Consider the following 10314-nt stretch of genomic DNA (forward strand, 5'->3'; position numbering starts at 1 on the left):
GAGAAGAGTGCATCCCTTCCAGGGGTGACATCATCACTGGATGATGGGGAGGGACGGTGGCTCAGTGGTAGAGCATCTGCTTGGGAAGCAGAAGGTCCCAGGTTGAATCCCTGGCATCTCCAACTAAAAAGGGTCCAGGCAAATAGGTGTGAGAAACCTCAGCTTGAGACCCTGGAGAGCCATGAATGGGGCTGTGGCTCAGTGGCAGAGCATCTGCTTGGGAAGCAGAAGGTCCCAGGTTCAATCCCTGGCATCTCCAACTAAAAAGGGTCCAGGCAAATAGGTGTGAGAAACCTCAGCTTGAGACCCTGGAGAGCCATGAATGGGGCTGTGGCTCAGTGGCAGAGCATCTGCTTGGGAAGCAGGTTCAATCCCTGGCATCTCCAACTAAAAAGGGTCCAGGCAAATAGGTGTGAGAAACCTCAGCTTGAGACCCTGGAGAGCCATGAATGGGGCTGTGGCTCAGTGGCAGAGCATCTGCTTGGCAAGCAGAAGGTCCCAGGTTCAATCCCTGGCATCTCCAACTAAAAAGGGTCCAGGCAAAGAGGTGTGAAAAACCTCAGCTTGAGACCCTGGAGAGCCGCTGACAGTCTGAGAAGACAATATTGACTTTGATGGACCGAGGGTCTGATTCAGTATAAGGCAGCTTCATATGTTCATATGATGTGTGAACTGCATGAATATTGGTGATTTCCAGTGAGAGACACCAAGGAAGAGTAGCCAGGTGGGTGGCTCCTTGATTTCCTACTATTAAGCAAGCTCTACTCAATTAAAAACACACAACCCCCTTATTTTTCTTTGCATATCCAATTACTCACAGTGCCCAACCAGATGACTTTAGAGAAGCAAGTTAACAGGACAATAGCTTTCAACATTCCCCCCCCCCCAACATCTGGTATTCCAAGGTAGAAAACCCTTGTAAGCAGACAGCCCATCTAGTTATCATGGTGACTAGTCATCTGTAAATTTGCCCATTCCTTTTGATAAACCCATCTAAAATCATGGACTTCACCTCAACATTTCCATTAGTGATATCTGAATGAAAATCAAACAGGCTATGAAATGTATGCCATCTATGCCCGTCCTTATGCTTGTCTTGAACCTGCTTCCAGTTGCTTTCAAGCCTTACTGGAATCCTGTAACTGAGGCACATCCTTGCTTCCTACAATAACAGCAACTCACATTTCATGCATTAGAAATGAAACAGTAGCACTTATAACCTGGCAGCTGCATTTGGCTGAGAACATTGAACGTATACAGTAATTGGTGGCATGTGCTCAGGTGAGTCTATGAGAAATATGGTACACAAGAACGATGCGACTGAACCAAGATCCAAGTGGTTAATAGAAGCAGCACTCCACCATACAGATTTCCAAAGCTCATTGGTATGTATTCCTCTCCCATGAATTGTTTACTAGAACAATAACATGTTTGTATTATTTACAGCAGGGGTCCTCAAACTACGGCCCGTGGGCCAGATGCGGCCCGCTGAGGACGTTTATGCGGCCCGCCGGGTTATGGCAAAATCAGACCGGAAGTGACGTTCGACCTAAACTCGCGTTAGCAATGCACACTTCCAGCACTGGGCTGAGGCGGCGGAGACAGAGTGTGAGGTGATACCGAGGTGAGGTGAGTTCCCAGGCCGGGGTGTGTGGTGTGGGGAAGGGAGAGAGATGCAGAAGACGGAGAACTGACAGCCTGCGGCCTTGTACAGTAACGGCAGTCCGGCCCTCCAACAGTCTGAGGGACAGTGAACTGGCCCCCTATTTAAAAAGTTTGAGGACCCCTGATTTACAGCATGCCCTGACACAATTTCTTTAACATCACCGACCATCGCTAGAGGTCACATAGGGCTTTTTTGTAGGAAAAAGCCTAGCAGGAATTCATTTGCGTATTAGGCCACACCCCCTGATGCCTAGCCAGCTGGAACTGCGTTCCTGTGTGTTCCTGCTCAAAAACCCCCCTGGTCCTCTCCCTTGTAAGGGCGACGGGTGGGTGTGCTGTGTAAGCACGTGTGCGCAAATGCACAAGTACTTATAAATTCTAAGGAGAACGATGCAAATTCAAGAAACTGTCTCCAGGGTTGACAATTAGGGCTGTTGTTTTTCTTCTCTTTTGGAATCTGTTTCCTAAAGTGAATGCAACGGGAGCTTCCACTTTCAATGATGAGCAGTGACCTCTTTTAATCACCGCTGTCCACCACCGGGGCCTGTCAGGCAATTTAGCTTCAGGTGCATAATAGCAAGTTATTACAGAGATAGAATCACTAAGTTTCTAGACAGTGGAAGCATTCCCAGAATCCATTACTGCCTGATTGAATTACTCAGATTTTGGTGTGTGAAGGTTTTTGTACAGCAGCATGTAATCCGTGAGAGTAACTAATCATATCATATTGATTTAGATGCTGCTAGAATGGGGCAATCTAATTGTAATACTGTGAAAGCTTCTTGAGGGGAATCGGGAATAATGACTGCATTTGTAATCCCATTTTCAGGTGAAAGTTCTAAGAAGCATTCACAGGTGGAGTGTTGAAGGACGATGTCCCTCATACTGCTTTGGCAGCCCTGTTAGGGAAGGGTGAAGGTCCTGGCAAGTGACTAATTGTTACAGTATGAAGTTTGGCTGCTCTCTCCTTCCCCTCCTATTTTTTTGCTGTACCAAATGAGCACAGTCATGCCAATGGGAAGGTATTAAATGGAAATTGTCCTTCAGCACTGCTGGAGCTTCACCCATCCATTCTGAATTACGTCGTTGTTCTGTACGATATTGTGCCTTCAGGTTTGAATGACTTGTGGCAGCCTTGATATCCTTGGTCCCACTAGGTGAGACTATACAGCACAGGAAAACATTCATCATTCAGAGCAGAGAAAGGCGTCGACACTATTAATCTGTTGTACTTTGTTGTTGTTTAGTTCTTCCTCAAACAACAACCACAAAAATATTTGAGAGGGCTCTTTTTGTGTCGACATTTCCAGCAACCTGACTTTTAATTGGATCTTGTTTGGAAAATGATCACCTTTTCGATCTTGTTTTGTGTTTGTGGCTCTCAGGTGATTCGCTTGGAGCTGTTTTGCATTTAATGAAAATATATGGCCCCTAATTGCATGACAATTAGGCTTAATGCTTTCTATCCATGTTCTTCGTAATGTTCCAATGGGGTGGCCTGCAGCGCTTGAGAAATATATGACTAGAGTGCCATGACTCATGGATCATGTACATTGACATGGTGATATTTCCCTATTAAAGCATGATATGGCAATTGGGTTAGGGAATGTGTTGTGGAAATAATGAATACCCATTCCACGTAGGGTTGCCAAGTCCAATTTAAGAAATATCTGGGGACTTCGGGGGGGGGGGGGAGCCAGGAGACTTTGGGGGTGGAGCCAGGAGACATTAGGGGTGGAGCCACAATCAAGGCTGTGACAAGCATCATTGAACTCCAAAGGGAGTTCTGGCCATCACATTTAAAGGAATGGCACACCTTTTCAATGCCTTCCTTCCATAGGAAATAATGAAGGATAGGGGCACCTTCTTTTGGGGCTCATAGAATTGGACTCCCTGGTCCAATCTTTTTGAAACTTGGGGGGTATTTTGGGGAGAGGCACTAGATGTTATACTGAAAATTTGGTGCCTCTACCTCAAAAAACAGCCCCGTGGATCAATTCTCCATTATTTTCTATGGGAATAAATCTCCCTAGGGAATAATAAGAGTTCCCAGCAGACATTTCCCTCCCCTCCCCCCGCTTTCTGATGACCCTGAAGCGGGGGGAGGGCCTCCAAACCGGGGGATCCCCTGTCCCCACCTGGGGATTGGCAACCCTAATTCCACGTGTCACTAGAGATGGGCATGAACCAGGAAAATGTGGTGGTTTGTAGTTGGTGGCTGAAACATGAACTAAACCCTGAACCAAATCAAGAGGCTCATTTATGAACTGAAACCGTTCTTGCAGTTCATGACCCTGCAAACCCCAATGAAAGAGACAGCAGTCCCTTTAAATGAGGTTTGCAGAGAATCTGAAAAATAGCTGAGTGGTACTCCCCACCACTCAGCTATTTTGGGCTGACTTGTGCAGTCCCTTTAAAGTTTAAAAGGACTGCAATGCAGCACAAAAGACTGTGCAGTGGGGAGGTGCTTCCCACTGGGCAGCTCTTTTGTGCGGTCTTCTTCAGACCCTGGCAGCAAAAAGGAAGGGAAGGAAGATCTCCCAAGAAAGCCACAGGGAGAAGAATGCAGAGGTGGTTTAAAGCCTGCTTTTTGCTCCCCACAACAAACTGTGGGAAACAAAGCAGAGTTTAAATGGCTCAGGGCCATTTAAACCAAACAGCTGAGTGGCAGGAACCTTCCAGCTGATGTTTATGAACCGTTCCAAACCACCATGAATTTTGTCCCAAACTCATGGTAGTTCATCCTAGTTCTTCAGTTCACTAACTTCAGTTCACAGCCTCAACAGGCCAAAATTCGTGATGAACTTTAGTTCCTCAGCGGATTCATGCCCATTCCTATATGTCACCATAGCGATCTGACTCATCTGACAAAAGGCTCAGTTGCATACTCTGGACAGATCTGTGGGATGGCAAGTATGTTCCCATATGCATATCACAACAAAGAATACAAGGCATCCTGAAAACCCAGATATCCTCCCAACATACACAAATGCCACTTACTAGCAGTTCCTCAAGAAAAACAGCCCCAGAATCCCAAGTCACTCAACAGGCAAATAGACTTCCTAGTTGACTTTTTAAACAATTTCTCTGAAGGCCAGAAGTTAAAGGTTGGTCAGTGCAACTTTGTGTGCTGTCCTCAAGCAATATGATCCAATACATTGTAAGCCTTCATTCTTTTACTTATACGAATAGTGTACTGGCAGGCTAAATGACAAAAAGATGAAGCAAAGGCCAAGCATTTTGTAGAGTGAGAATTATTATATTTATTGTAAGATAATGTTAGGATCCACCTTAGGTTGAGAGGTGAGGTAGAAATATAAAAATAAATGAACACACATACACTTCACTCTAAGCTTTGTGCAGAATGTCTTTCTTCTGGCTCTGTTAACAAATTGAAATCTAGTTATTCTACTGCTATTAGTAATTTCCCTGCCAGGTGGAATTGGGTTAACTAGAGCTACAGATGGATTTATACGGCAGGACTTTGCTCAAATAGATAATCCCTCACTTAAGCAGCATCATTGTGCAAGATTACTTTGAGCTCCACATTTTAGGAGAGAAAGAGATGAATAGCAGTCTCTTCTGGAATGAAGTCTGTGCTGAAATCCATGCCAGCTCTTCCTTTATATGGAGATCTGCAATTGTGCTGAGGCTTCCTGTGGCAGAGATTACTAGAAAGAAAATGCATTCCCTTCCCTTTGATTCTGCACTGTGACTAAAATCTTCTGACTAGGCTGACTGTCTCCAGGGTATGAAACAAGGAGAACAGGGCAAAAGGCAAGGAGCAGGCATTTTTATTATCTCCTTCTCCCCTGCCCCATATGCTGCTTGAAATTCCAATTACCTACAAGTGAAGCCACCCAAACGACTAAGAACTAACTGAGCTCAGGGATTAGATGGATGCATAAACAAAAAGATACCATTACATGTGCTCCACTTCTATTAGTAGTGACGAGTTCTAGTGGTAGCATTTACTCAGGTTGTTTCCTTTTGGAGTAGAGAGAGTGAAAGTAATAGAGTTTTATGGCGTCTTTGTAAGTATTTGCTTTATTTTCAAATATACCGATGGAGGAAAAAAAATGTATTCCTACTCCAGGTTGGGAAACTCCTGGAGATTTGAGTTAGGGTTGCCAATCCCCAGGTGGGGGCAGGGGATCCCCCGGTTTGGAGGGGCCCCCCCCCCTCGCTTCAAGGTAATCAGAAAGTGGGGGGAGGGGAGGGAAATGTCTGCTGGGTACTCATGATTCCCTATGGAGACTTATTCCCATAGAAAATAATGGAGAATTTATCCACAGGTATCTGGGGCTCTGGAGGCCCTGTTTTTTGAGGTAGAGGCACCAAATTTTCAGTATAGTATCCAGTGGCTCTCCCCAAAATACTCCCTAAGTTTCAAAAAGATTGAACCAGGGGGTCCAATTCTATGAGCCCCCAAAGAAGGTGCCCCTATCCTTCATTATTTCCTATGGAAGGAAGGCATTGAAAAGATGTGCGGTCCCTTTCAATGTGATGGCCAAAACTCCCTTTGGAGTTCAATTATGCTTGTCACACCCTTGCTCCTGGCTCCACCCCAATGTCTCCTGGCTCCACTCCCAAAGTCCCCAGATATTTCTTGAATTGGACTTGGCAACCCTATTGAAAAGATACATTTCATATTGCATAATGGTATGCGATTGTAATTTGTACATGTAGTGGAAACTGCTACAACACGTGTGTGTGTTTTCTTTGTGCACAAGCACATGCTTTGTTGCATGGTTATATCCCATGAACAGAAACTGACAGTGTGGGGGAAAAAATCCTCTGAACTGGAAATTTGACATTGCTGATGCAGAAGCCTGTTATATTCAAACTAACAGAATACCCCTTTTGCAGGATTTGAATTTTTGAACTACACAAATGCCCTTTTGGAATGCAGTATTTCCCCCTCAAGCACCGCTAGTGTTGTGTCCGGTTGCACATTTTGAAAAACCCTGAAAGATCCCAAGTAAACGGTTTCCATGAAAAGACCTAACCGAGATCTGTATAAAGTGACAGCGGATTCCACACAAAGCACAATGGTTAGGATGACGAAGTTACAGAAAGACAATATAGATCCAAGCGGGCAGCTGTGTTGGTCTGAAGCAGTAGAACAAAGTAGGAGTCAAGTTCACCTTTAAGACCAACAAAGTTTTATTCAGAACGTAAGCTTCTGTGTGCTCCAAGAACACTTCATCAGACAAGGAATCAGTTACAGTGAGCAGGGTTACATATAGCTGGTAGGCAGTGATTTAGAATGCAAAATGGGTTTTGCAATGTAAGCAAAATATAGTTGTTAATTTTGTTTGAAAGCTGGATTTTTTCCCCCTTTTGAGGGTGGGTGGCTACAGATTCGTTATTTCTGAATACATGCATAGCACATGATACTAGTATTCAGGGGTCCTTTTGTAGGGAAAAAGCCCAGCAGGGACTAATTTGCATATGAGGCCACATCCCCTGACATCACAGGAAGTGATGTCACCCGTTCAGGAGGTTACTTTCCGCATTTCGACACAGAACTGTAGAGTGCCATCAGCTGCATTTCATGGATTTGCAGTATGTTCTCACACAGCCCAATGAGACACCTTGTTTCACCCCACACAAACACAGCTGGAGAGAGAAAGCCATATGCAGTAGACCAGGTAGCAGTAGGCTTCTCCCAAGAGTGGGCGCTCATTGGCAGCTCTCACTCTCTTTGCATGCCTGTTGGAGTCTGGAGGCGGCAGAGAGGATGGAGTGTGTGATCTGCGAGCGCATGCCTGCCTAGTGCCTTCCCTCTGCCAGAGACCTTTTCTTGAGCCAGAGCCCTGGCCAAGCCAGCTGGAGCTGCATTCCTGTGCGTTCCTGCTCAAAAAATGCCTTGCTAGTAATGGGTAATTGATCTAGCAAGCCAAGGTCTCAGACAATTTTAATGACTTTTTACAAAAAACCCCAAAACCCCTCCATTTATTTCCCAGACTTTTTCTGGGAAATAGTCCCAGCCTACTAAAGCAAATGTAGGAAATAGTACCCAAAATCTTGGGGTTCTTAGGGTAGATGGGATTCAAGGGCAGGTTCTCATGCATCATTTGGTTTTTCTGCACTTGATTGCTGTACTCACAAGGCTACCAACTGATCAGTTTCCCAGTATCATGACTGCTCCCGCCACTTCCGTCCCATTGTCATATGAGTGGTTTTCTTCTTGTTGTTGCAAAAGGGAGAGAATCGGAAAAAAGCCAGTTTTTAACTGTTCAATGCCTTTTAGAGTAAAGGAATTCGCCATGCTGTATCTTTACGACCATTTCAGTTATAAACACACAGCCAGTTTTAATTTTCATGTTCAGCTCCGGCTTTTTCTATGTCTCTAAAGCAGCTTCTCTAAACACTGCAGCTATCTTTGGCTGCCTTTTCTACTTCCATTTGCCTCCTGGCATCTCCTCAGGCAAAGGAAGAGGGAGGGTAGAAAAAGACCAAGAAGAAGCATGCTCTTCCCCCTTAGATTAATTCATGCTTTCTTTTTCCTCTGCCCTTGGTTTTCAATCTCCGAGCTATAAACCTGGGCACATGGTCTCTGCCCCTTGACCTCACTGGTTCTCCCCAAGGTGGGGCCTGTTCATCCCCCAGTTTCTGTCTCCTGATAATACATAATTATCAACAGTTGAATGTACGAACTGAGTCCAAGGGAAAACATTGCATTTGATCTCATGTGACATGACACAGACATGACACATCTTTGGCATTATGATTTCTTGAAGGCTCATTCACTCATACTGATTTTGCATTAATTGTGTGAGCTGGTGCTAGGAGCTAACCCTTGAAATCTTGCCTGGAGGGTGGACTAACCCTTTAACTTACTGGGGAAAGTCATGGTGAGCCACCACACAAGAGGGCCAATGCCATCCAGGAGCAAGCTGAGCTATGTAGAGGGCAAACCTACCGACATCATTGTCATAGGCCAAGTTCATGCCAAGTGTCACCTGCTAGTTTGCCACTATTGCCAGTGGCCAGTTGACTCAGTTTTCTGCAGGATTATTTTAACATCCTCTTCTGATTGTATAAACAAGCCTTGAAATAGGGTTTATCAGCTCTGCCTGGGGAAACTCCTGGAAATTTGGAGTTGGAGCCTGGGGAGAGCAGATTTTGACGAGGAAGGGAGCTCAGCAGGATGGAATGTCATCGATTCCTTCCTCTAAAGTTGCCATTTCCTCCAAGGAACTGATCTGTGTGGTCTGGAGATTAGTTGTAGTTCTGGGAGAACTCCAGATTGGCAACCCTACCTGGAAACCATCTTGTCTACTTATGAATGTCAGTAAACAGCGTGGTTTGCGGATCAGAAACCCAGGCTAGAGTTTCTGTATAAATTCTGAACTCCTATGAAATCTTCATGCTATTTAATCCACCCACATTTATTGTCCTTAATGGAGGAAATAAAAGACACCCCAGTGCTATCTCAGTTGTGGGTAGGCCCTAAAATTCATCCTCCCGTTGTATTCTCTTTATGTCTCTGATATATTATACTTGTGGATTCCTGGTACCATCCTTCCACGGCCTCCCGGTCTCTGAAATGTCTTCTTCACCAGCCTTTTCCCCAGTGTGATTTATAGAGGAACTGAGGTATCTGAACACCCATGAGGTATAAAAACAATTTCTTTCTCACTCTCTTTTCATTTTGGTAGGGGAAATGAGGCTGTTAAAATTTGTACAAAATCACAGGATTATGAAGGGAGCTATGATTTATATCCTTGGATGGAAGCTATAGTTTTACTAGAGGGAAAGGAGGCACTTGGAGAAAGAAATGCAGAGGGAGGTGGAACAGCACCTTCTCCCGTGCTTAATCTTTTCCTCTCCCCTTCCTGCTAAAGGTAAATGTGTGTTTCTGCCAAGAGACAATGAAGAGAGAACTAAGGAAAATAGAGAACCAAGAAGACAGCCATCAAGGCATCAGATTTGAGACTGCAAGTTCCCAGTCCTTCAATTATCTTTGGATGGGACGTATTTTATTTGGGTTAGAGAATACTGAAAGAAAGCATAGAATTTGGTTCATTTAGTGGAGTGGATCAGATATTGTGATAGGTGCTCCTATTCTTTTTTTGGGGGGGGGTGGGATTTGATGAGAACGATTTTTAGAGGACACACTGAAAGGAGGGATTTTAAGGTTGTTCTTATGCAAAGACTGGGTTTCCAGCTCTAGGGGTGTGATTTTCTGAAGATTTGCAGGTGGATTCTGGGGAAAGATATGATAAAAATGGAACTCTTTCTGTACTGTGATAACAATAAAACAAAGAAAATTCTGTATGGGGAATGAGTGACTGGCCCTCTTCAGATAGTTCAGTGTAATAATCCTGTACTCTAATTCCTAGCTCAGAAGAGAGTTAAATAAGGGAAGGTAGAAAAGTAGCCTGCAGCTCCTCCTTCACTGTAAATGTGGGCGTGTTCCGTTGAACAGTAGCAGCTTTCTGAGGAACCTGTAGCTCTAACATTTTAAAAAAGCTCTGTGTGAGTTAGGGTTGCCAACAGCCTGCCCAAGCAGACGTTTGTCCACTCATCCATTTCCTTGCCCATCAGTGCTGATTGTCATGGTGGGAGAGATTGGGGGGAGTTAAATCTGAACCCTGAGGTGATGGGTGATGCTCTAGGAATCCCCTCAAATCTCTATGG

General features: G+C 44.7%; 1 non-coding gene across 1 annotated transcript; it reads left to right on the forward strand.

Annotated features, from left to right (window-relative positions):
• Positions 1-451: 451 nt before the first annotated feature.
• TRNAA-GGC (transfer RNA alanine (anticodon GGC)) lies at positions 452-523 on the forward strand. The gene has a single exon. It is a non-coding gene; the product is annotated as a tRNA-Ala (tRNA).
• The last annotated feature ends 9791 nt before the right edge of the window (positions 524-10314 follow it).

This window comes from Heteronotia binoei, chromosome 8, assembly GCF_032191835.1.
Source record: "Heteronotia binoei isolate CCM8104 ecotype False Entrance Well chromosome 8, APGP_CSIRO_Hbin_v1, whole genome shotgun sequence".
NCBI lineage: Eukaryota > Metazoa > Chordata > Lepidosauria > Squamata > Gekkonidae > Heteronotia > Heteronotia binoei.